A 27,977-nucleotide genomic window follows, 5' to 3' on the forward strand; every position below is an offset into this window, starting at 1 on the left:
AGGCTTTGTAGACATTACTCAGCATGATCATGGCGTTAAATATTTTCTTTACTATTTGTTGCAGGTGAAATCCAAAAAACGCAGATTTGGTATGTATTGTGAGATCACTTTCCTAAGACAAAGTTTAGACAGGAATTTTGTAAACAGTGGTTGTATATTGTGGATTTGACAATTGTATTCTGAGTTACTTGATGATATGAGAATTATGGTTTTAGAGTTTGTAAGTCTTTTGGAGAGTGGGGGTAGGGCCGAATGGCCACACCAAGCAATAAATGATGGCTACTTCTATGGTCCTTGTATTCAACAGCAATCCTTTCTTATTTGGAAACAATGGGCTCCAATTTTAGTCTAAATCCTTTTCACCAAAAATATAGCATGCCATCTCACGACTCAATATTCAGCAACAGATCTTTGAATTAAATTCAGAATACAACTTACCTACACATATGTGTTCAAGCCTCATCACAGATATGCAGGGTCTGTTATATGTTTGTGTGCTCCTATATAAATGAATAAACCAGACCTCAGAGATAATGATGAGGCTCCTTATTTGTGTATCTCTGGAACAACTTTTTATTCCCTTAATAAACAATAATTCCCTTAGAAGGAAGAAAGACTTCTGCCTTCTCGCAGCTGCCTGCAAAAAGACAAATCAATAGGAATCCAAACACTACATTATCTGCAATACTAGTTAAAATCCTAGGTAGTGTCACTCAAGAGTCATCAAACAGTCACAGCTTTGAAAGTTAGATAAGCTTGCATGCTTCTCTTCAGAGTACAGAGCATCAAAATGAAATAAATTCAAGGGATATTGGAGTGAATATTATAAAATGTGTTTATTAGCCATTATGCATTCCAGTAAGTTCTGAAGAATATCATTAAGAGATTAGAAAACATCAGAATAGGTAAAAGGTTGCCGACAATTTAGGGATAGCATACACTGAGAATTGCAGTCTCCCATTGCAGGATGATCTTTACTATCTCATTCCTTGATAAGACCGTGCTTTGTTTGATTTTGAGACAGGGACTTACTGTGTGTCCATAGCTATCCTGGAACTACCTAATATAACCACTGGTCTGGAACTCACACTACTTCACCTGCCTTTGCCTACAGAGTACTGTTACAAAAGAAGTGCATCCATTGGGAATACATCTTTAAAAGTTGGTTACAATCTATGCTCCACGAGTTTTTCCTCTCAGGGGTGGTCAGACCCCATGATTTGGATGTGAACATTCATTAGGTATATATGTTCAGCAGGGAAACACCACTGTCACACTAACATGAATTCATGACTTATCCAAACCATCAGTGCAATGCATGCTGGAGTGTGCAGTACACTCAGTGATCTTCCTGAAACACCACCATGACTCTGAAGAGAGTGTCTGGAGAAGGGTCATGAGATATTATATAGAAAAAAATTGCTTTCCTCTATTTTCTGCCATGAAAATCACATAACTGTCTCTGCTGTTAATGCATTCCCAGTGTCCAAAATCTGGAGAAAACTTAGCAGAAAACACCGTGTTGTACCGGAGGACCCTGAAGATGCTCAAGTCCAAGTTGGTAGTTCTATAGAAAGACAGCATAGTGAAGCAGAAGGTACTGTTGTAATGCAATAATTTTTTAAATGATATTGGGTAGTTGTAGATTGATACTGTATTGCATGGGGAAAAGATGGTGATCTTAGCAGTAGTTTTCTATGTAGATAGTTAATTTGCCTGATTCTTCAGTTGAATTTTAACAAAACATTTAAAAAGTAAATAGAGTTTTTCTATTATAGTCATTGAGTAGCAAGAAACACAGGAAAGGTGGACTCAATCTTGTCTCTCTGTTCTTGTCATTTCACCTTGTGCAGACAGGAATAGGTGAGTCACCCTCTCTATTACTTTCTCCCAGAAACCTGTAATGTAGATGGGCTGAATGTAACAATTTCCAGGTGGACATGGTGATTATCAAGATTGTCAAGAGTTGGAATAAAATTTGAAACAGATAAGAGCATTTCTGATCTGATCCAAGGCTTGAGGGCTATTTGCTGAGAAACCATAGATACAGGAGCCTGAGGCAGAGCTCCAATGAAACAAGAATAAATAAAGGAGTGCTTATGCTCAGCTCACCTTTCCTTATGCAGTCGTGGATCACAACCCAAGAAATTATACCACTAACAGCAGAACAGTTTGCTTCCTCGGTTAGCCTTGTTAATTGAGGAAAACATAATTCTCTATGGGCATGGTCCAGAAATCTGGCCCTTATCATATTATGTTTTGAGATTTACCATCACAGTGAACGTTACTGTTTGTGAATGGTTTGTGGTTTCAATCTGTGATAAAGCCAGTCTTTCTGCTCCTGTGTACTCAAATGTCCATATAAATAAAGGACTTACAAAGTGGTCCTGGTAGTGCAGAATAGGAGACCATGTCCCTGGGTTTCTTGGGACTTTTAGAGTAGTGCTTGCTTGGTCCTCTACTGATCATTTAGTCCTTCTTTAAATGACATCCACAGGTCAGACTACTAAACACATAGCATGGTTCCCTAGTATGGCCTCATTGTAACTCTAGCTGTGTTCTTCAAGTAAAGACCTCATGGATATCTTTAACTTTTAGCAGTGTATGCTTCTTAAACTTAACTGGCATGCTGGGTGATTTGTGTCAAGGGAGGTTACAGGCTGATATCCCTTTGAATTAATGGATGATGACTGAAGAAAGGATCCATACTGAGGCCCATACCTGATACTTTTAGAGGCATCTTGGCTTCAGTCTCAATGGTACATAGACTGAGTTTGAGGGTTTCCCTAAAGTACTGATGATACATACCCGAGGAAAGGATATAGATGAGAGGGGATTAGCTCTCCAGGCACCCATAGTATTTGTCTGTCCCTTGTGCTGTCCACACTCTTGGCATAGTCTGACTTGTCTCATCGTTCCTGAGGACAAAAGTTATAATCCAAGGAGTCTCTCTCATAAAAGGGACTTCACTGTCACTCTCCAGCAGGCTCCCAGCAAGGCTCATCAGAAGTATGTTTGCCTCTCTTGGATTCTCTTATTCTGCAGTTGGATATGGCTCCCTTTCATATACAGACTATATCTGTAGGTCCGCCTCAGTTCTACCTAATTCTGAGCTATATGTGTGACAGAGACAGTGGAATCCCGTAATGGCACCTGCCCTTCAGTTTTTCTTCTTATTACCTCTCACGCCATCCTTCACCAGCCACTTCTCTTTCATAATTGCCATGTGTCTTTTTTGGGCAAGCTGTGGAGGCCTACGTGGTTTATTTTATCAGTTAGTGTCTTGGTGATTCTGTGTACTTGAACACTTTGTCTAGACAATATGCCCTAACTCCCGGAAATCCAGGCATGTTCTGAGCCTCAGTGCTGGGTGTTCTATGTCTTTTATTAACCTGCAAGACTCTGTGTGTGTGTCTGTCTGTCTGTCTGTCTGTCTCTCTCTGTGTCTCTGTCTCTCTCTGTCTCTCTCTCTCTCTCTCTCTCTCTCTCTCTCTCTCTCTCTCTCTCTCTCTCTCCTGTCATCTCATGAGTTGAAAATCATCATGAACCTTTTTCAGAAAATCATGCCTGTAAAGACAGTTGAAAATCTAGTGGTATGGTGGATTAGACCTTTCACCACATGTACATATGTCATGGTCCACTCCTGGCCAGCTGATCCTGAAGAGACTAGAAATTACTCTGGTATACAAAATCATCTAAGGCAATGATTGTACTTTGTGATTTTATCATAAGATAAGTTTTAAGGCTCAGCAGTAAAGGCACTTGCTGCAAGATTTGCTGACTAGAAAATGAACTTGCAGGCTACATGGCAGACTAAGAGAACCAGGCACAGAAAATTCAAATCCTCTACATACACAGCCAGATTTTGGAACTCCAAAGCCAAATAAATGCATAAAGAAATGTTTGATATATTTATTTCAACTTTTCAACATATTACAGATTCTTTGAAAATGCGTTAGATTCCCATTACCTAGAAAGAAAATTCCATGCACCTTTATCCCCATCAATCAAAGATCCTCTGCAAATAATATTCAGTTCTCTGAGCTGAGGTCCCTTTCTGTCCCCCTAGTGGCACCTGAACCTCCTAACAGTACAACTTCACCAGAATACCAGCAAAAGCATCCAATTAAGAAGGTGAAGGTAAGAGGTTCTTTCTTTTCTCTAAGGTAGAAAGCTACTTCAGTGGTGCCCTTATATTTCAGTGGGTATTGCATTTCAAACCTGAAACTGGTCTGAGACGGCATGGATATTAGAGTTCCATTTAACTAGAGGAGGACTGGAATGTTACCAAATTGGTCTTGATTCAAGACGGCATATGCTACTTTTGTCTCAACTTTGTTTCCTGCTTTATGAGCAATCCCATCAAGGTGTCTACCTCTAATTTACACAAGTCGCCATGTTTTAAAGATGTTACTGGCTGAACACTAAACATCCTCAAGCTCGAAACACTGAGTTTCTAACACCTCAAACTTGTGTCATATATTCAAGTTATTTCTCAACCATAGTGGTAAAGGTTGTGCACCCCTCTCGAGGCCAGACAGGTTTGCCTGATGTGCCACTGAGTCAGAAAAGGATGAAAGTTGCTAGCTTTTGTCACAAAGGACAGAGTCTGACATTTTCTGTGACACCATCATATAATGTACCCATTAATAATCTTTGCTGTCTTCTCTGTCCTGATTGCTGGTATACCATGTCAGGCAGTGCCAAAACTGAAGGTTTTATAGATATTACTCAGCATGATCATGGCGTTAAATATTTTCTTTCCTATTTATTGCAGGTGAAGTCTGCAAAGCACAAATATGGTATGTATTGTGAAATCATTCTCCTAAGACACAGTTTAGGCAGGAATTTTGTATGTTTGTTTTTTGTGTATTACACAACTATGATCGAAGATAATGATATGAGATTGTTGTTTTAGATTTTGCTAGTTTTTTTGCGGGGTAGTACAGAAGGTGTTTATGATGTGAGAAATGATGGATATGTCTTTGGTTTTTGTATTCAACAGCAATCCTTTCTTATTTTGGGACAATGAGCTACAATATTTTTCTAAATCTTTTTTTTACCAAGAAAATAGCATGCCATTATCCCAACTCCCAGTAACAGATACATAAATTAAAGTCAGAATTAACTTACTTACACAAATGTGTTCAAGCCTCATCACAGATATGCAGGGTCAGTTATATGTTTGTGTGCTCTTCCATAAATGAGTAAATCAGAGCTCAGAGATTTTGATGAGGCTCTTTAGCTATGAATCCCAAGGACTACTACTTATTCCCTCAAGGAACAATAATTCTCATAGAAGGATGGAAGAGGATCTGCCTACAGTAAGACAAATCAATATGAATCCAAACACTACATTATCTGTGATAGTAGTTGAAATCCTAGGTAGTGTCATTCAGTAAGCATCAAACAGTCACAGCTTTGACAGTTGGATAAACATGCATGCTTCTCTTCAGAGTACAGAGCATCAAAATTAAATAAGTACTTGAGAGATTGGAGTGAATAGTCCAAAATGGATTTTATTAGCCACTGTGCATTCCAGTAAGTCCTGGAGAATAGAAATTAAGAGATTAGAAAACATCAGAATAGGCAAAAGGCCCACAATTTAGAGATAGTGTACACTGAGAATTGCAGTCTCCCATTGCAGGATGAGCTGTACTATCTCATTCCCTGAGAATACAGTGTTTTGTTTTGTTTTGTTTTGTTTTGTTTTGTTTTGTTTTGTTTGAGGCAGGGACTTACTGTGTGTCCATAGCTATCCTGGAACTACCTAATATAACCACTGGTCTGGAACTCACACTACTTCACCTGCCTTTGCCTACAGAGTGCTGTTACAAAAGAAGTGCATCCATTGGGAATACATCTTTAAAAGTTGGTTACATTCTATGCTCCATGAGTTTTTCCTCTAAGGCGGGGGGGAGGTTAGTCCGCATGATTTGGATGTGAACATTCATTAGGTACATATGTTCAGCAGGAAAAACACCACTGTCAGACTAACAGGAGTTTATGACTTACCCAAACCATCAGTGCAATGCATGCTGGAGTGTGCAGTACACTCAATGATCTTCCTGAACACCACCATGACTCTGAAGAGAGTGTCTGGAGAAGGGTCATAAGATATTATATAGAAAAAAATTGCTTTCCTCTATTTTCTGCCATGAAAATCTTATAACTGTCTCTGCTGTTAATACATTCCCAGGTCCCAAAATGTGGAGAAAATTCTACCGGAAATGCCATCATATTCCTAAGGACTCTAATGAGGCCCAGGTCCAAGCTGATACTTCTATAGCAAGACAACGTAGTGAAGTAGAAGGTACTGTTGTAATGCAATAATCATTGAATGATGTTAGGTACTTGTAGATCAATATTGTATTGCATGGGGAGAAAGATGATGATCTTAGCAGTTTCCTATGCAGATAATGTTAATTTTCTTAATTCCTCAGTTGAAATTTAATAAAAGAATTAAAAATAAATTTTAAGTTAGCCTATTACAATCATTAATAGCAAGAAACACAGGAAAGGTAGACTCAGTCTTGTCTCTGTTATTGTCATTTCACCTCGTGCAGACAGGAATAGATGAGCCACCCTCTTTATTACTTTCTCCCAGAAACCTGTAATATAAATGAACTAAATGTAACAATCTCCAGATGGACATGGTGATTGTCAAGATTGTCAAAAGTTGGAATAAAATTTGAAACAGATAAGAGGATTTCTGGTCTGACCCAAGGCTTGTTGGTCCCTGTATTGTGTGTCACACCCTGTGCTTATGGGAAAGAACAGTAGAGACAAGGAAATGGCAGGAGGGCTCTGTGCTTTTCCTCTTCCAAAGGCATCATGGTAGTGTTGTCTTTGTCAGCTTTAACTTCGCTTTGCTTCTGGCTCTGACATTGAAGGCAGAGTTTTAACACCGAACACTTTTCAGCATTTGTCCCTACCAAATGTTCAAGGCTGTGACTGTGCTTAGTAGCTCTCATGGAAATTGTGCCTAAGGTACTTTCCCAGTGTGTGTGATGGAATACTATGACCAGACATGACAAAGAAGCAGTGTTGGCTTTGCCATAATTTCATGAGTATGGTGTGCATATTTGCTGAGAAGCCATAAATACAGGACCCTGAGGCAGATTGCAATACAGGAAGAATAAATAAGGAGTACTTACCTTCAGCTCACCTCCCCTTTTGCAGTCGTGAATCACAGCCCAAGAAACTATACCGCTAACAGTAGAACAGTTTGTTTCTTCAGTTAACCTTGTCAAGATAATGTCTTATATATAGTCAGGCTTCAGGATCGGGATCTTATCAACTCAACTATCGATATTAACTGTCCTAGTACCCATAAAGTATTGTGGTCATTTTAGGCTTTTGATGTTGTGTGATATTTGAAGACTGTGTGAAGCTGTGTCACTGTGATTGGTTTAATAAAGAGTTGAATGTGAAATAGTTAGGCAGGGAGAAGTTGTGTGGGAATTCCAGGTACAGAGAGAACTCTGAAAAAAAAAAAGAGAAGTCAAAGTTGCCAGATAGAGGTGGAGAGGAAATAAGAGATGCAAGATAGAATATAGGTAATGCCATGTGATAGAACATTTATTAAAATAAATGGATTAATTTAAGTTAAAAGAGATCATTAGGAATAAGCCTAAGCTATAGACTGAGCTTTCATAATTAATAAGAAGTCTTTATTTCATTATTTGTGAGCTGGCAGCCCAAAAGGAAGGAACGGGAATAATGTAGAAAATATTAAGGAGCACATTTTAAGATTTCAATATCGAGATCTAATTTGATTACTCAGATATCCCAGCACTAAGAATGAAAATATATGATTCCAAAATGAACAATGAAATGAAATCATGGGGGATTAATTAGTGCATTGCTGTTATTTTTCTAGTTAGTCAGGTAGAATAAAGACGGAGGAGAAACCTGGAAGGAAATGATGCCATGAGAGTGCCTGGCTGGTTCACCAGTCTATCCTCCTGTGTGGTCAAGCAGTTAGGAATCAGCACTCTCACCACCACAGTCTGGCTAGCTCATTCCGTAGAGTATGAGTATCAGGGTTATGGATTCATGCACCATGTTGGATGCCAGGATGTGTCAGACTTTTTGTGTGGAGTGGGGAGGAATCCAGACATGAGGGGATTAACTCTCCTGGCACCCATAATATGTGTTATCCCTTCTCTTGTTAGTATTTGAGTTCCACCCTCTTGGCTTATCTGATTTTTCTCATCTTCCCTAGAGACATGAGCTTTTAATCTAAAGAGTCTCTCTCCTTTAAGGGGTTTGTTTCACTGTTGCTTTTTCAGTAGGCTCACATCCTAGGCCTATCAGAAGTATATTTGCTTCTCTTGGATTCGCTTTCTCTGCAGGTGGCATAGACTCCATGTCATAGAATGTATCTGTAGGTTCAGTGCACAGTGTCTACCTGCTTCTGAACTTTGTATGACAGAAACATAGGATTCCACATCTAGCCCTCACCCTTCAGTCTCCCTTCTTATTTCCTCTTGCCCCTTCCTTCTCCAGCCACTTCTCTTTCATAGTTGTGTCGTAGATTCAGGACTATAGCTCTGTAAAACCAGGGAAGCCCATGTTGTCCTTTCTTCCAGTTACCTTCTTGGTGATTCTTTGTACTGGAACACATTGTCCAGACAATGTTGATGATGGAGGAAGGTCATTGATTAATTAATAAAGAAACTGCTTGGCCTGATAGGTTAGAACATAGGTGGGTGGAGTAAACAGAACAGAATGCTGGGAGGAAGAGGAAGTGAGCTCAGATGCCATGCAGCTCCTCTCCATGGCAGACGAGATGGAGCTCCAGCCCAAGATGGATCTAGGTTAGAATCTTTCTGGTAAGCCTTGTGGTGCCACACACATTAATAGAAATGGGTTAAAGCCAGATATAAGAGTTAGCCACTAAGAGGCTAGAGCTAATGGGCCTGGCAGTGTTTAAATGAACACAATTTGTGTGTTGTTATTTCAGGGCATAAGCTAGCCAGGTGGCTGGGAGCTGGGTGGCAGGAAAGCAGCCCGCAGCTCCCACTACACAATGTGACCTAACTCCTAGATATCTTCTGAAGTATACGTTCTGGGTATTCTAGTTTTCTCAGTAATCTCTAAATGGCTCTCTCTCATATAGCTCATGAGACTGAAAAGATCACTGGAGAGAACCAAAAAAAAAAAAAATTCCTAAGAATTCCTAGAAAAGCAGTTGAATCTCTTGCAAATGTGTGTATCAGTCCACTACTACCTGGCCATAGGTAATAGTCTACTGGTGACCAGCTGAGCCTCAAGAGAGTAGCAGTTCCCCTCCATTCAAAATCATCTCAGGGACGGCTTGTGCTCTATGATTTTTGTCATAAGATTTTTTTTTAATTTTTTTATTGAGAAAAGGAAAAAAAAACAAGTTTCTGCCTCCTCCCAGCCTCCCATTTCCCTCCCCCTCCTCCCACCCTTCACCTCCTCCTTCCACCCTTCTCCCCCTCCCCCTACTCCTCTCCAGTCCAAAGAGCAGTCAGGGTTCCCTGCCCTGTGGAAAGTCCAAGGTCCTCCCCCCTCCGTCCATGTCTAGGAAGGTGAACATCCAAACTGGCTAGGCTCCCACAAAGCCAGCACATTAAGTAGGATCAAAACCCCATGCCATTGTCCTTGGCTTCTCATCAGCCCTCATTGTTCACCGTGTTCAGAGATTCTGGTTTTATCCCATGCTTTTTCAGTCACAGTCCAGCTGGCCTTGGTGAGCTCCCAATAGATCAGCCCCACTGTCTCAGTGGGTGGGTGCTCCCGACTTCATTGCTCATGTTCCCCCTCCTTCTGCTCCTCATTGGGACCGTGTTTTATGGGATCAATGAGGTGACTCAGCAGTAAAGGCACTTGCTATAAAGACTGAGTTGGAGAATTTGAAACTAGAATCCATGTTAAGGACTGAGAGAACAAGGTACAGAAGTTTCACTTCTGCTGGATGTACAGACAGCTATTGAGCCTCCCAAACAGAATAAATGTAAAAAGAAATTTTTAAGAGATTTATTTCATCTTTACTCCCATGTAACAGATTCTTTTACAATGCTTTAGATTTCCTAGGATGCAAAAGTCTGTGTCTCAATTCTCAAGATCTTTTCTCTGCCTGAATTTTCCTTTCTGGAAGACATTCTGGCAACAGCCGAGACATATTGTTCATTATGTTTAATAAAATGTACCAAGTCCATGCACTTTTACCTACATGAAGCAAAGATCTAATAAATAATAACCAGTTCTGATAGTCATTTTCTGTCCCCCTAGTGTTACCTGAACCTCCTAACAGTGCAACTTCACCAGAGTACCAGCGAAAACATCCAGTTAGGAAGGTGAAGGTAAGATGTTGTTTCCTTTCTCTAAGGTAGAAAGCTGCTTCAGTGGTGCCCATATATTTCAATGAGTATCACATTTAAAACACAAAACTGGTCTGAGGTATCCTGGATATTAGAGGTCCATTTAGCTAGAGGAGGGACTAGAATTGGTCTTTTTTTTTTTTTGAGTATAAGGCAGACTTATTTATTTAAAGGTAGACTGACAGATTACAGTTCTCTGCTCAAACAAGGAACAGCAACTGAATTCTGTAGCCAGAAGAGAGGCAGGATGTGAGTTTACATGGGTATTTATTGTGTAAGAGGCCACGCCCAGATGGGTGGGTAACTTAAAGGCTACTAACTGTAGGAATTCCTACAGCAGCACACACACACAAAATAGCTAAATAAATAATATTTATTTAACTAAAAGAACAGAAAATTTTGGATTCCTGGTTGATGCTAAATCAACAGTTAATTATATTAGAAGTTGATAATGTCAACAATGTATGAATTTTTTTGTATGTTCCCTATGTTTTTCTTTTTTTTTATTTATATTTTTTTTATTGAGAAAAGGAGAAAAAAAAAACAAGTTTCAACCTCCTCCCAGCCTCCCATTTCCCTCCCCCTCCTCCCCCTCTTCTCCCCCTCCCCCCACTCCTTTCCCCCTCCCTCTCCAGTCCAAAGAGCAGTCAGGGTTTTCTGCCCTGTGGTAAGACCTAGGACCTCCCACCTCCGTCCATATCTAGGAAGGTGAACATCCAAACTGGCTAGGCTCCCACAAAGCCAGCACATTACGTAGGATCAAACCCCCGTGCCATTGTCCTTTGCGTCTCATCAGCCCTCATTGTTCGCCATGTTCAGAGAGTCCAGTTTTATCCCATGCTTTTTCAGTCACAGTCCAGCTGGTCTTGGTGAGCTCTCAATAGATCAGCTCCTTTGATTCAAGACAGCTTACACCACTGTGTCACAACTTTGTGTTCTGCTTTATGAGCGATCCCATTAAGGTGTCTGCTTCTAATTTACACTGGTCCTCATGTTTTTAAAATGTTACTGGCTGAACACTAAACATCCTCAAGCTGGACACACTAAGGTTTCTACCACCTCAAACTTTGGGTCTTATACTCAAGTTATTTCTCAACCATAGTCTCTAGAAACAGAGAACATCTTAGTGAAAAATACAAGTTTTCATAAGTGGCATGTGATAAAGGTTGTGCACGCTTCTCGAGGCCAGACAGGTTTGCCTGATGTGCCACTGAGTCAGAAGAAGGGTGAAAGGGGCTAGCTTTTGTCACAAAGTATAAAGTCCGAGATTTTCTGTGGCATCATCAAATAATGTTTTAATAATTAATATTCTTTTCTGCTTTTCTCTGTACTGATTGCAGTTAAACCATGTCAGTCAGTGCCATAACTAAAGATAACACTCAGTATGATCATGGCATTAAATATTTTTCTTTCCTATTTATTGCAGGTGAAGTTCAGAAAATGCAGATGTGGTATGTATTGTGAGATCATTCTCCTAAGACACAGTTTAGATAGGAATTTTACACACACTGGTTGTATTTTGTGGATTGCAGCACTGTGATCTAAGATACTTAATGAGAATTATGGTTTTAAGATTTTGTTAGTTTTTGGGATGGTGGGGGGCAGAGCAGAAGGGCCACACCAAGTAAGAAATGACGGATATGTCTATGGTTCTTATATTCAAGAGCAATCCTTTCTTATTTTGGGACATTTTCCCCAATTTTTGTCTAAACCTTCTTTATCAAGAAAATAACATGCTATTTTCCCAACCCAATTTCCAGCAACAGATACGTATATTAAATTCAGAATATAACATTTCTACACAAATGCATTCAAGCCTCATCACAGATATGCAGGGTCAGTTATATGTTTGTGTGCTCTTCCATAAATGAATAAACCAGACCTCAGAGATAATGATGAGGCTTCTTAGCTATGTATCTCAAGAGCCACTTCTTATTCTCTCAAGGGAACAATAATCCTCATAGAAGAAAGAAAGAGTCCTGCCTTCTTGCATCTGCCTGCAATAAGACAAATCAATAGGAAACCAAGCACTACATTATCTGTGATACTAGTTAAAATCCTAGGTAGTGTCACTCAGTAGTCATCAAACAGTCACAGCTTTGAAAGTTAGATAAGCTTGCATGCTTCTCTTCAGAGTACAGAGCATCAAAATTAAATAAGTACATGAGAGATTGGAGTGAATAGTCCAAAATGGATTTTATTAGCCACTATGCATTCCAGTAAATTCTGGAGAATATCATTAAGAGATTAGAAAACATCAGAATAGGCAAAAGGCCCACAATTTAGAGATAGTGTACACTGAGAATTGCAGTCTCCCATTGCAGGATGAGCTGTACTATCTCATTCCTTGAGAATACGGTGTTTTGTTTTGTTTTGTTTTGTTTTGTTTTGTTTTGTTTTGTTTTTGAGACAGGACTTACTGTGTGTCCATAACTATCCTGGAACTACCTAATATAACCACTGGTCTGGAACTCACACTACTTCACCTGCCTTTGCCTACAGAGTGCTGTTACAAAAGAAGTGCATCCATTGGGAATACATCTTTAAAAGTTGCTTACACTCTATCCTCCACGAGTTTTTCCTCTCAGGGGTGGTCAGTCCCCATGATTTGAATATGAACATTCATTAGGTACATATGTTCAGCAGGAAAAACACCACTGACAAACTAACAGGAGTTTATGACTTACCCAAACCATCAGTGCAATGCATGCTGGAGTGTGCAGTACACTCAGTGATCCTCCTGAACACCACCATGACTCTGAAGAGAGTGTCTGGAGAAGGGTCATGAGATAGTTTATAGAAAAAAATGACTGCTGTCCTCTATTTTCTGCCATGAAAATCACATAACTGTCTCTGCTGTTAATACATTCCCAGGTCCCAAAATTTGGAGAAAATTCCTCTGGGAATGCTCTATTGTTCCTAAAGACCCAAAAGGACTTCAGGTCCAAGCTGGTACTTCTACAGAAAGATCCAAAGGTGAAATAGAAGGTACAGTTGTAATGCAATAATTTCATTGAATGATATTTGGTTTTTTAAATAGAATTGTATTGTAAGTGAAATAATATGATAGTCTTGGCATTGGTTTCCTATGTAGATAATGTTAATTTGCTTAGTTCCTCAGTTGAAATTTAACAAAAGACTTAAAAAATGAATTTTAAGTTACCTAAGTAGCTAGCAGGGTTCTGTAATCTGACTTCATTGCAACACTGGCAATATCCTGACAATTAAGGATATAATGCCTTTCTTTTGCTTCTTTTCAATCTGTCTGTTTATATTGAACTGTATGCTAGGTGATTGAGTTAAGGGATGGTAGAGACTGAGAGTTATCTTGGATCCTTTGATTTAATGGATAAGAAAGGGCATGCATGCATTTTGTCCCATCCTTTGTGCCTTTTGAGGCATTCTTGATTCATCCTCCAAGATGTAGAGCCTGGGTTTGACAGTTCTCCTAAAAGACTGCCCATGTTCCTCAGGATAAAACCATGGTTTCACGGGGCTCCTCTGTGTCATCAGTACTTGACTCTCTCACCCTTGGCATCATCTGGCTGGTCTCATCTTTTCTGCAACCTTAAGTTATAATCTAAGGAATCTTTTTCCTCAAAGTGTCTTCATTATAGCTTCTTGAGTAGGTCATGGCTAAGGTTCATCAGAAGTTTGCCGACTTCCCCTGGGTTCTCTCTTTGTGAAAGTGGGTTTGTACCAATCATAGGTTAGGCCTATAGTTTTAATGTACAGTGTCTATTGACTGTGAAGTCAGGCTCCTTCTTTTTAGTCATGTGTTCAAAGACACAGTTCCACGTCCATCCCTCCTCTTTCATAATTGCCATGTTGACTCACAACTGTAGGTTTGTTAAGCCATGGAGGCCGGTGTGGTCCCTTCTTCTTGTTAACTTGTTGTTGATGCTTTATACTAGAACACATTGTCCATGTAATGTGGCCTAACCACAAGACATGTCCCCAACTTCAGCCCTTGATGTACTAGGATATATCACTAAATGTCTCCCCCCACAAAACTCATCAGACTGACAAGATCACTGGGAGGAATGGAGAGGGACAATATGCCTGGAAAGGAAGTTGAATTTCAGAAGGCCATCTGGATCAGACCTTTACTACATGTACAAAGTTACATCCTTATTTTTCTCCAAGTCTTCTCTCTGCCTTGGTTTGCTTTATAGGAAGACAGTTCAGAAGCAACCGAACCATCTTATCTTGTTCATTATGTTCAATTACATGTACTAAGCCCATGCATTTTACTCACATCAAGTAAAGTCCAGTTCAAATAGTAAGTAGTTTGTGAGCTGACAGTCACTTTCCATCCCCCTAGGATCCTATGCACCTTCTAAGAGTGGATCTTCAACAGTGGACCAGCAAAACCCACCAGTGAGGGCCGTGAAGGTAAGAGTGCCTTTCCTTTCTGAGGTAGAAAGGTTCTCTCAGTTGTCTCCTTGTATTTCAGAGGGTATAACATTTGATTCATTAAACTGATCAGGTACATCATGGGTGTTTTTGCTGTTGTTCTTTAATGTGTGAGCATTTTGCCTGCATGTGTATATTTGCATCATTTGTGAACTTGGTGCCAAGAAGGACAGAAGCACCTATGGGTACTAGAAATCAAATGCCAGTATGAGCATGTATGTCAGTATGGGGGTATCAGGAGCCCTGAAACTGGAATTACAGACAGGTGTGAACTGCCACATGGGTACTGGGAATTGAATACAGGTCCTCTGGAAGAGCAGCCAGTGCTCCTCATATTTGAGTCATCTCTCCAGCCCAGTACATCATATCTTAAAGATTCTCATGTTGCTGAACACACTTTAAACTTTAGGTTATATGCTCAAATTATTTCTACAGTAGGCCCTAGAATTAGAAAATATCTTAGTGAAAAAGGCAAGTTTTCATAGATGATATGTTATGTGGGTTAGGGAACCTTTAGTAGAGGCCAGACAGGTTTTCTGATCTGCCCTTGAATCATAAAAAAATGTAAAAGGTACTAGTCTTTAGCACAAAGGACAGAACCCCAAATCTTCTGTTCTCTCATCAGATGAGGAGACCATTAATACAGGCTCCACAGGACTGCTCTTTTCTATCCTGATTATGTCAGCTATTGAAGGACCTTTACAGACATTACTCAATATGAACTAAATTTTATTTTCTTTCCTTTCAATTACAGGTGATCTCTAAGAAACGCAGATTTGGTATGTACTGTAGAATCACTCTCTAAGACACATTTTGGGTGGTAATTGTAAAAACACTTTTGTCTTTTGTGTGATGGACCACTGTGATCTAACCTGCTTACTAATAATGAGAATAATAGGTTTTTATATTTTTTGTTTTGTTTTTAAAGGAAGTGACATCTCAAGTAGCAAATCAGGGCCACGTGTCTATGGTTGTTGTGTAATTGTAATTCCTTTAATTATTTGCAGGATTTTTTTCACCAAGTCATTTATAATTGTTTTTTTTTTTGCAAAGAAAAATATCCCAACTATCCAACCCAATTTTTAGTGACAAGTTGCAAATTGAAAAATCAAGACTCAGTTTATCTACAAAAATGTGTTCAAACCTCATCACAGCCATGCAGGGTTGGGTTACATGCTTGTGTTCCTTTATAGATGAATTAACCAGAGAGCTAGTGATGAGGCTCCTTAGCTATGCATCTCAAGAGCCACCTTTTACCCCATCAAGGGCACAATAATTCCTGTGGGAAAGTTCTACTTTCTTGCATCAGCATGCAATAAGGCAAATCCATAGGGATCCCAAACGCTGCAATAACAGTTGTAGTGGTTAGAAGTCCTAGGTAGTGCCATTCAGCATGCAGCAGACAGTCACGGTTTTGAAAGATAGAGAAACACATACTTCCTTTCAGATGACAGAGCCTGCAAATGCAATACAGTACAGGGGAAAGTTGAGTGGATATGTCTCAACTGGGTTAATCATAGATATGGCTCATTCCAGGAAGATCTGGAAAAACCATAAGCAGATTAGACAACATTAGCATGGGCACAAAGAGCCACAAAATTTAAGAACAGTGTCTACTAATAATTGCAGTAATCATTTGCTTAATGGTCAGTGCTGGATCATTATATTATTCCAGCAATACACTTAATCTTTATTTCTTTTTAAATTGTTAATATAATTTTATTAATTTTAATAAGTTTATGCACTACATTTTGTCATAATCATCCATGATTACTCTTACTATTTTCAGATCCTCTCTCCCTTTTTACCTTTGCTCAAATTTATATCCTTAAAAGTAACTTTCTAGTTCATTTTATGCTAGACATATATTCAAACATGTAGGGGCACCTGCTGACAGTGGATTGACCTTCCAGAGACAACACCTTTAATTCAAACTATCTGTCCCTCACACAGAAGCCCTAAGTTGCCAATAGCTTATTAGTTAGGGGTAATAAGGGCTTTTGAGCCTCTCCTCCTTATAATCCAGTGTTGATCTCTTTGATCTTACACAAGATCAAAGCAAGCAAGCAACAATATACTTTTAAACGAGAGCTAGACTCTGAACAACAAAGTTACTTCCTGTCATGGGTAATTAGACTCCATGTTGCCTATTCTATGTTTTCTCTTGGTGGATTTCTATAGTCAGTGTGGAAGAGTGTCACCGGGTATCATTCTGTTTGCACTGGTGTGTCTTCATGCTCAGGCTTTTACCAGTGGCCAGATGTGCTTAGTAGAGCTATTATAGGGATTGGCTTAGAACATACCTATCATGTCTAAAAACTCGAGTTTTGTTTCAAGTACTCTGTATAACGTACCCATTATTGCACAGTCTATATTCTTTGATTTAGAGTGGTGGGTGCAGGAAAGTCATAAGTTCAAGACCAGCCTTTTTTAAATAGTGAATGTTAGGCCAGCCGAGGCTAAACAAATAATCGATGAAAGATCAAAAATAATAAAATGAAATAGAAGAGGCCCCTATAAGATCTGTTGGTGGAAGGAGAGTGTATAGAAACTTACTTTGTCTTTAGCAGGTTGACCAAATTTCAGAGACTAGCCATGAGCCCATGAACATATATACATAGGGGTAGACTAACAAATCATAGTCCTCTGCTTGAACGAGGAACAGCAATCAAATCCTGCAGCCTGAAGAGAGGCCAATTGTGTGCTTTACATTGGCATTTATAGTATAAGAGGCCACGCCATAGTGGGCAGGTAACTTAAAGGCTACTGGCTGTAGGAATTCCTACGGCATGCTGGTAACAAGATGTGATCACAGATGGATTACATGGATTTCACTACATCATGATTCTCTCAGTGGGATTTGAATGCTGCCTGTCAGGCACCACATCAAGACAGTCTCTTCTTTCTCTATTGTCACATCGGTATTAATTTAGACATTCCCTGTAACATCATGTGATCCATAATAGACTTTTCATACATTGTCATACATAATTAATTGGACACTGAACTCAGTGATCTTCCTGAAGCACCATTCTAACTACAGTGACTTACCTGAAAATAAATGAGATCAAATGTACAAATACTCAACTATTATCAGTTTCCTCTGTCTTCCATGAAGCTGACATAACACTCCCTGTTGTGAATGCATTCCCAGTTTCTACTCTGTTAAAGATAATTTCTCGAAAGCGACCTGTGATCCCCCTTGGTGAGGACACACCTCAAGTCGCCGCTGGTCCTTCCGGAAAAACAGCACAAATTAAAACAGAAGGTACGAGGGAATTCAGTAATTATGTTTAGTTATGTGTAATAGATGCCCTTTATTCTATGTACTATTTGCAAATCTATGGAGACATTTTGTTATAGGTTTTAATATATGGATACTGTTAATTTATCTAGCTCATCAGTAGAAATACAGCCACAGAATTTAAATATTCAGTTAAAGAGCACTTTTGCCTTTCATTAAGTAATGGTAAACTGTAGGAAAGCTGAGCCTTATCTTGTATGAGTGAATATGGCTTCACCTGGAGTAGGCATAAATGACTAAGTCACATTCTCAGTTGCTTTATCCCAGACATAGATGATGCAAATGTGGAAAGTCTCATAAGTGATCTGATTAATGTCCAAAGTCTCAAGAGTGAGGATGAAATTTGATTTAGATAAGGGCATTTTCTAGTCAGGTCTATTAGGAGAGGACTCTAGGGGTGGTCGTTTTAGACCTTGTGCTTGGGAGGGTAAAGGAGTAGAAAAAATCAATAGAGACACAGAAATGTGTGAGGTATTGTGCTTTTCCTCTTTAAAGTTCAAAATGGTTAAGAGTGGCAGGATTGAGTGTGCTTTGTATCTGTTATTTAGACACTGTATTCCCAAAACACATAGACCATTTTTCTTCTACCACTCCCAATGCCCAAGCTTTTGACTATTGTTATCCTTGGAAGTTTTGTTAGGATTACTTTCCAGAGGCAATGAGCAAGGAAAGGTTTACTTTACCATGGAGTTTGAGTTTGGAGTCCATAATTGGAAAGCAATAGAGACAAAAACTTGAGAGAGAGTGGCATTGCAACCAGACCCCAGAAGAAAAGAAAACTCCATGACTGTATTCTGCTGACTTTTCTTCCTTTTGTAAAGTCCAGGACCCCATCCAAGGGAATGGTTGTACCTACAGGGAACAGAACATCCCATCTAACTTAATCTAATCAAGATAAACCCCAGGGACATGCTCAGAGGACATGGATCTCATCAGTTTGACAGCTGAGTTTCAGCATTATGGAGCTGTTTTCACTTGAGAATTAACCAGTATCAGAGACAATTTATTGGGTAGGGAATAGCTTTCTCTCCTCACAAAGAACTTGTAGGTAAAAGTCTTCTAGTGTAATCCCAATGATGCAGGAGAAGAAGGTTCTCTCCCTTCTTCTCCCAGGTCCTGTAGCAGCTCATCATAATCCTCTCTTCCTTGTGAACCGTGCTTTTCATGGGCCCCACATAGTCGAGTGTCTAAAGAGTCTGCAATTCTGGGAGTAAGGTTTCACTCCGTATATGACTTGAGCTCTTTTGTAATCAGTGTTCCTCACCTCAGACTGACATACAGGATGTCTGAGATTAGAGATCTGACATCCATCTTTGAGACTCTGACCTATAATGTGGTCTGTAGTCTGAACTCTAGCACATGCTTGGCCCCCTTTCATAAATTCTTGGCTCAGCCATCAGTATTCCAAGCATGGCTTTGGGTACTCTAGTAAACTACATTTGTCCCTGGGACTAAAGGACTTCAGGTGTGTGGATATCAGCTCTCTTGGCAGCTACCTGGTCATAGAGCTGTCTGTCCTTTATGCTGTCACTATGTGTGCCTTTCACTTGTTATAGCCTTACCTGTCTTATCTTATTTATGGGAAGGAGTTTATAATCTCAGAAATGAGTTTCCCGTGTCTTCCTTGGAGCCTCCTCATAAGGCTCAAGCCTTGCTCATCACAAGCTTCTGCATCCTTTCATTGTTTAGCCATGTTTGGCTCCATCATGACAGGCAAGATTTGTAGGATTAATGCATTGTGTCACTCACTACATACTCTGGGTCTCCTGCTTGTGAGTAGTGTGTCCTACAGAGCCCCATCACCCCACCTTTAGCCTCATACACTTTAATACACCCTCTTGGAGTTTCTTGCCTTTTATTCCTCTCCAGAAGTTTCCCCATTTCCCAAGTACCATGTTGACTCTGCATTTTGTGCCTGGATATCTATAGAGTCTTGGAGGTCTCTCCCACCAATTACCTTGTTTCTAATACTGCTTAATATAATACACTATCTACAGAATATAGGTTAGCTTTCTGGCATGCTCCCCACTCTCAGTCCAGATAGTTCTTTTCTTTTTCTGTTATATCTAATCATCTCTTTCTGGCCAAACTCACTGGACAGATACGACCATTGAAATAAAGAGTGTAGAACCTTTCTAGGGACAATATACAAAGAAAGAAAGACATTTGAATCTTAGTGGTTTATTTAGTTCACTCCTTTATCTGGTGGACAAAGCTAGAGAGCTTCTGGTGATTAGCTATGGCATGGACAAGTGAAGAGAGAAGGAAGAGCTGAACTAAAATCAGCCAGAGGAAGTCTCATTAACAGGACGAGACTATGCCCATTAGAAGAACAACAAGGCCAGAAAAGGTTATTCCAAACTTTAGGGATTGTAAGGAAGAAGGTGAAGGACTCACTGATATATGGTCATCACATTGGCCCCTTATGAAACCCCTAAGTGCTATGACACAGATTAGGGCAGTATCTTTTCCCAAACTTTACCCTACACTCCACTCTGTTTCCACTAGTACCTGAGCCAGAGGTAGCACCTAATATATAGAATATCTCTTTTGCATGGGAAGACACAAACCCCACTGAGATATATTCCTCACTGTAGCCTTCTGTAAAAGAAGTAAAATGAAAGTACATGTCCTTCACATTGACCTTGTGAAACAAAGTCCCCAATTATATGTGTTGTACTGGAATTTTCCTTAAAGGTTTTCATCAGCTGTACAAGGCTTACATGTGTACTACGTGGTCTAGAAATATAAAGTTTTTAAGATAAAACATACATGTCTAAATTACAGACTATATCTATTTTACAGTTGATGTCCACAAACTATGGTAAACTATTAAATTCTATCATTATTTACATACTTACAGACCATATATAGTGATCTCCATTTGAGAGATTTACAAACAAAATTGACACACCATTTCAAGTAGCTTTATAAGATTAACTTCATTAATTAATGACTCAGTGAGGAAAGAACAGTTGCTGGAAAAGGAGTAGATCTGAGCTTGGATCTGTTCACATACATTAAAAAAAAAGCTGAACAGGGCTGTTCATACTTGTAATCGTACACTGTTGGGGGAATAGACAGGAGATTTCTGGTGCTTGCTGGCTGTGATCCTATCTCTGACTTCTGTGAGACCTGAAGGAAAGTAGAAAGAGGTCATGTTTTGCCATGCCCTCCTTTAGCTCTCATGTTCCAGTTGACATCCACCTACACACATACACAACATACACACACACACACAATTGCCTGAAATACATGTTACACTTCTACAGTAATCTATAATCAACTTCTATTACTGTCCACTAGATTTACCTGTAGTCAAGTCTGTGGTGCATTTTCTTCATTGATGATTGATATTGAGGGCCTGACTCACTGTAAACAGTGCTACCTCTATGGTAGTGTCTCTGGGTGCTGGAAGAAAGCAGGTAGTAAGCATCACTCCTTCATGGCCTTTGTATCCTCTTCTGGCTCTGGATTCTTGCCTTGTTTAGTTCCTGTCCTGATGTCCCTAGAAACTGAGTGTAAAAAGAGAGTTGTGTGCTGAAATAAACTCTTTCCTCCATGAGTTGCTTATGGTCATAGTGTTTTGTCACAGTAATAAACCCTAAATAAGATAGTATGTAAACTACTAAGAAGCATAGGATTATGTCATTTGCAGAAAATAGAATGTAATTGTCTTGTTAAATGTCTTATGTTACATCAAAAAAGACAAGTACTAAGTGATTTCTTTCATCTGAAGGTCTAGGTGTTTATGTAAAAGTAAAATTTCATATGTGTATATGATGTGAACAATGTAAAGGCTTCTTTGTCAATAAAGAGGACTAATGAAATGGGAGGGGAAGGCAGGTGGTGTGGGTACAGTCTTATGAAACCAGTATACTGTGTGATGGAGTGACAAAACTATGCCAATTGAAAAGGATATATTTTCTTATTCTGACTTTGGTCCACTGTTACCTTTAAATTTGAGACATATGTTAATTTTGTTCTTTTTTGTGTGTGGTACTTCCATAAATGTTGGTACTTGATGCATGATAATATCATTGTTGTCAGTGATACCCAAAATGATTGTTTCTCAGATTGCTCAACATTGAACTTAAAAATTGGAATTTATGATTGGTTCTTTCACATTATACTTTGGATAAATTCTTGAATAATGTGAATTTGGAAAGTGATGCCATACTTTCTTTACTTCTTTGACCATGGTTTGCAGAGTTGTGTTATTATGTTCAATTATCTCAGTAGTTTCTTACAATTTTTCCCAGACTCCTGAGTACCAATATCTGCAACTAACCAAGCCCTTGTATTGTACTGTATCTTATAGGGCTGTAACACGTAGATGTTCTCCATGTTCCTCAAAACCATATAGAATACTGATAATACTCAGTACAGTATAACAATATATTACATGATATGCTATATTTTAGAGAATAATGTACATACAATATAGGCAAATTTTTTCTCAGACATATATGCTCATCCTAGTAAAATTTACCAAGTAAAATGGATACTTTAATATGGATCATAATTAATGGTACTTTCTGAATCAACATAAGTGAATTGGTGAAGGCTGAAATAGGCTTGAGGCATGTGCGTCAGGATGTGTCAATTGTTCCCTGCTTCGAAACAGAAAGTGGTAGTAGTCTGTCATTTAATCATGAAGCTTATTTTATTTTCTAAGATAGGTTGGATCGATGCATAATGGCTTTTCAGTCAAGCTTGCTGATCTAACTGCAGTTGAATCCCAGAATTCGCATGGTAAAAAGAGAAAACCAGACCCCTGAAGAGTTCCTCTGAACTCCACCTAAGCACAGAGAAATGTCCATGGTTTCCTACAACCAGTGTAAATGCAGTGTGTGCTTGAATGATTTTCTTTTACTCTGCACACAATAAAAGAGATTCTTCCACATTGATTTAGATTCCCATTGTCTAGAAAACCAAAAGTTGCGTTCCTCCTTTCTTTTTAATTCTTATCTTTTCCATAATTGGTTTTCCAGCAATATAATCTACAGTTCTGGAATGAGCAGAAAGCAAACACTTTGGCTGGCTCTTAAGACCCAATTTTTCATTCTGGATTGCCTTGTCCAGCCTAAATATAAGGAAAGGAGCTTAGTCTTATCTAAAACTTTTTACTCCATGTTTTGTTGACACCTCTGGGAGGCCTGCCCCATTCTGAAAGAGGAGGATTGGATTGGAAGAAAAAATTAAGAGCAAGTCACACATGCTAGCTACATAATCTTCTATACATACCAAAAAAAAAAGATCCCTGGAGTAATTACAACGTGTTGACAAATTACTTTCTGTCCTTTCAGTGGTGCAAAAAACTGCTGACACTGCACTTTCACCAATGGTGAAGGTAAGACAGCCTTTCCTTTCTCTAATATAAAAAGTCACTTCAGCCCCTTGTGTTGTAGTAGATATGAAATTTGATTACCAAAAACCATGGGTTTGCTCAGGAAGAAAAGGAAATGGAACTATTTCAGCTTGTTCCTGGTTGAACTGAACATAAAAGCTTACAGTGTCATTTATCACAGAGTATAAGAGAATGGTTTCCCCTGAAGAAAAGGGTTCCTCTTTAGAAGAGTGTATAATTTTCACTCAGAACTTGACAGCCACTTCTGGTGCCTGTAGTCTTTATGCAGTTTGAATATGTTCCACAGAGGCCACCATGGAGGAAGTTTCTCAATTTCAGTGTGGGGATGTTGAGTGATAAGATTTTTACGGCATGAGGATTAGTGTAAATATTTGAGGCCCAATTGTAAAAGGAATTATCTCACAGTCCAGTTATAAAGAAAACATTCAGCAGAGACAAAACAGATTGCCTTTCTTTCTTTCTTTTTGGCAAAAGTGGCGATTGTCACAAATTGTAGAGTACCAGGTCTTCTATGACATTGTCACATAACATATGAATACATAGGACTCTCGCTCATTTTTGATTGGCATCATACCATGCTGGCATGTGTTCCCAAGATCCATGCAAACAGAATTCAGCATGACCTGTGCCTCATACTGTTTTCTTTCCTTTAAATTTCAGGTGGGATATAGAAAACGCAGATGCAGTATGTATTATGGAATTTTCTTCTTAAGAGTCATTTTAGAAATGTATAAATACTGGGTATCCTTATGTCTAAAGCACCACTGTGATATAAGCCCCCAAGTTCTTTCTTAGATTTTTGTTTTTTTTTAAAAAAAGTAGTACCCCAACTTAAAAACAAAACAAAACAAACAAACTGGGGCTGTCTACCGTCACTGGATTCAGTTATGATCTCTTTAGATTGTTGGGGATGTTGTATACCAGGCTCTGTCTAAATGTGTTTTTCCCAAAGATAGCTATCCAAATTACTGAATCAAACCTCCAGTGACAAACTAATGAATTAACAAATTAGGATAAATACTTTACCTACAGTATATGTGTTCGAAGCGCATCACATATGGCACATTTGTTTGTGTGCTACTCTAAAGAATAAACCAGGGCACAGAGGTAAGTGATGAGGCTCTCCATGTCAATCAAGAGACACTTTGTAGCCCCAGAACTTGGTAATCCCTAAGTTCCAGCATCTCAGCATCTACCTTCAATAGGTCAAAACTGCAGAGATCAAGACCATGTCATGACCACAGAGGGCTCAGGGCATTGTTCTTCATCTACCTACAGACATTCACAAGCATGAAGGGTAGAAAAGCCAAATGCTTCTACTCAGGTCAGCGATTCTGAGAATGAGAGAGAGAGACACTGGATGAAGAAATGGGGTGGATGTTTTTCACTTAGTCTTTTGGTACACACAGCTCTTTCCAGTACTCTCTATTGTCGCATTTACATAAATTTAAACTTTACCCACACTGTCCATGTAATACTTACCTGATTATAAACTGCATTCAGTGAACCTTCTGAACCTCCATTCTTACTCTGATGACTGTACCTAAAAACAAGTGCTCAGATCACACATACAATTGTTAGTTTTCTCTATTTTTCTGTCATGAGACTAACATGATTCCCTGCTATAAATTCTCAGTTCCTGCGATCCTAAGGAAATTGTGTGAAAAACAAGCTACTGCTAATCAGGATGCAAAAACGGAACAAATGAAAATGGAAGGTACTGTGGAAATTCCATAACTCTGTCCAATTGTGTATAGTGGTTGTGAGAAGCTTAGACTATTTCTCCTATGTAGGATAATACTAATATATCGAAGTCTCCAATGTAAATTCAACCACAGAATTTAAAAACATTTAATATCACATTGGGTTCTCTTTCAATAGCATGAACCAGTGGAAGTCTGAGACTCATTGTATATAAATCCATATGGTTTCACCTGGTACAGATAGGAATGGGAAAACCATACTCTCTAATACTTTCTCTCACATATGGGTGATGCAGGTGATCTGATGTTTCTCACAGACCTGATAAATGTCCAGTGTCTCATGACTGAGGGTGAAATTCAAATCAGATGGCAGCATTCCTGGTTTGATCAAATGAGCAAGGGTCCCTGAAGTTTTCATGTTACACACTGTGTTTGGAGGGGATTGGTGTGGAAAAGATATCAGTAAGGACAAGGAAAATGGGAGGGATGTGTGAGTTTCCTCTTTCAGTGGCACAGTGGTAAGCAATGTCTAGTGGAAATATATTTTGTCATTTGAAGACAGTATTTCCCAGGATATTACTCTTTCTTCAAGGCTTATTTTTGAATATGTTCTCTTTTTTCTTAAAAATTTATACAATATATTCTGTTCTCGGTTTCCCTTGCTGCACTTCCTCCAAGATTCTCCCCACCTCACCACCCATCCACCTTCTTTATCTCCCTCTTTAGAGAAGAAACAGGCAAATTAAAAAAGAAAATTAATATATAATCAGTAAAAAGGTGCAACAAACACACACAACCCCTCCCCAAAAAGCAACATAAAAGCATGTGGTTCAACTGGTTCATTACATAGCTACCGTTTCTAAGGCCTTGGGTTTGATCCACCATTATGCAAAAGATGTGCTGTAGCTGTATAGCTCTACAAACCTCCTTCAAAGGTGCTGACAGGAGAACTGTAAGTTCAAAGTCATCCATTTCTACATAGTTACATTCAGACCACAGTGGGCTAGAGACCTTTCCTCTGAAAAGGGGAAAGAGAAACAAACAAAAGATGGGGAGTGGGACTTTGCCAGTTGCCCCTGTTGGGTCTGTGTATGGAAGAAGATTTTGTAGAAAAAGAATTTTCATGAGGAATGGGTGAAAAGCTGCATCTTGCATACACACTCACAGAGAGAGAGAGAGAGAGAGAGAGAGAGAGAGAGAGAGAGAGGAGAAGAGAGGAGAGAGGAGACAGAGAGAAAGGAGAGAGAGGAGAGAGAGAGTGAGAGAGAAGAGAGAGCTAGTGTAGGTTACCAGAGAGACAGATAGAGAGAGAGAGCACTAGTGTAGGCTACCATTTTCTTAGCTAGACTCAGTTTAGGCTATCTACACAGTTTCAGGGGTTTTTGTCACCCACAATGACACTATTCTGCTTTTCCAATCTCTTCCTGTTGAGGGCTTATCCAGGTTTGACCAGATTAAAAGAATTTTCTTTTCTCCCAACCGTCTGTCGGGATCCGGCCTTGATGAAACCCACACGTTCCATGTAGAAGCGTGAGAATTAAAATTAAACAAAAGGAACAGAGATGTAAGAGAAATAAAAGACAAAAACACAGAACATCATTGGGAGGGATATTCAGTGAGTACTTAACTGCCCAGCATTTATTTTCCACATGCCTATATACTTCACTCCAAAAGGGAAGAAGGAAGGCAACAGACTTCATTAACATCATATAAAGAATAGACCAAGTATCCTGCAGTCAGCTACTACCTGGAACCTCCTGCCAATCTCCTTTGAAGGAGCAGGAATAGCAAGGTGGAGGGGGATCCATTTCTATACTCAAAATACTAATTAACCACACTCTAGGACAGGATCGCTTGTTTGTGGCCACACCTGTTATCAACAATTTGAAAGAGCAAAAATAAGCTCACACTCCGTGACCTTTATTCAAGGTGGAACAGACTTATATTTCTGGGCCACTGCGCCACACTCAACCTTTACCTGACAACTTGGTTTAGATTGACTTAGAGTCTGAGTCATCATGGGACGTCTGCAAGCATTGGTACCCTCCCAGTTTTGTTCTCTGATCTCCAGATTGAATCCCTGAGAGGCAGGTTGCTGGTTGAAGGTGACAGTGGAGGCTCTATTTACTAATCCAGGAATGCTGCAGCTTCTTTTGGAGGAAACTCCCACTTTGAGGCAGGGGTGGCAGGGTAGAACATGGCTGCCTTCAGCTGTTGGTGTCAGTGGGTGGTCACTGACACAGGAATGCAGCTGTTACTGTTCCCTTGTGTGAAAAGTCCCAAGTTTTCACAGCTTCTTACTGTCCTACCTCCCATTAGGCAATATCACACATTGTCCCTGAGATGTATTATATACAGGGTAGTCAAAGAATGAAGGGTAAACAGCCATTCTCTAGTGTTCTGGAGTAAATGCAATATTTGCTCTGAATTCAGTTACTCCTGTGTAGCTGAGGTCTCTTGGTATCTCACAGACATCACAGGGCACTTGTGCAATAGCTGTGCTCTTCCCTACAGTATACATTACAAAGATCTGTTTTAGCCTAGTGAGTCTCATGGGTAGTCCTTAACAATTTCTTAGTGTCCTACTAAGCAACTGGTGAATGGGTGTCATTGTGCCCATGTGGCTCTAAGAAGGCACCACGCTAACACAATGTGTTCAGTCATGTGACTAATCCTTCTGTATTGTCACATAAATTTAGCCTTTACCTGTCATGTCCATGCAGTGCTTGACTGATTGTACATTGCATTCAGTGATCCTCCGGAAGCACAGTCTCACTATCCCTGGAAACGAGCAATCTTATCAAATGTACAAACACTCACCATTGTTAGTT

At 39.4% G+C, this 27,977-nt stretch overlaps 1 long non-coding RNA gene across 1 annotated transcript; it reads left to right on the forward strand.

The window, feature by feature from the left end:
• The first annotated feature begins 15,537 nt into the window (after positions 1-15,537).
• Positions 15,538-23,408, forward strand: LOC121444739. Its single transcript, XR_005973820.1, has 3 exons — positions 15,538-15,547; positions 17,923-18,036; positions 23,382-23,408. It is a non-coding gene; the product is annotated as an uncharacterized LOC121444739 (long non-coding RNA).
• Positions 23,409-27,977: the final 4,569 nt, after the last annotated feature.

Source organism: Microtus oregoni, unplaced genomic scaffold, assembly GCF_018167655.1.
Source record: "Microtus oregoni isolate MIOR12 unplaced genomic scaffold, Mior012 000139F_ref0000186, whole genome shotgun sequence".
NCBI classification, from domain to species: Eukaryota; Metazoa; Chordata; class Mammalia; order Rodentia; family Cricetidae; genus Microtus; species Microtus oregoni.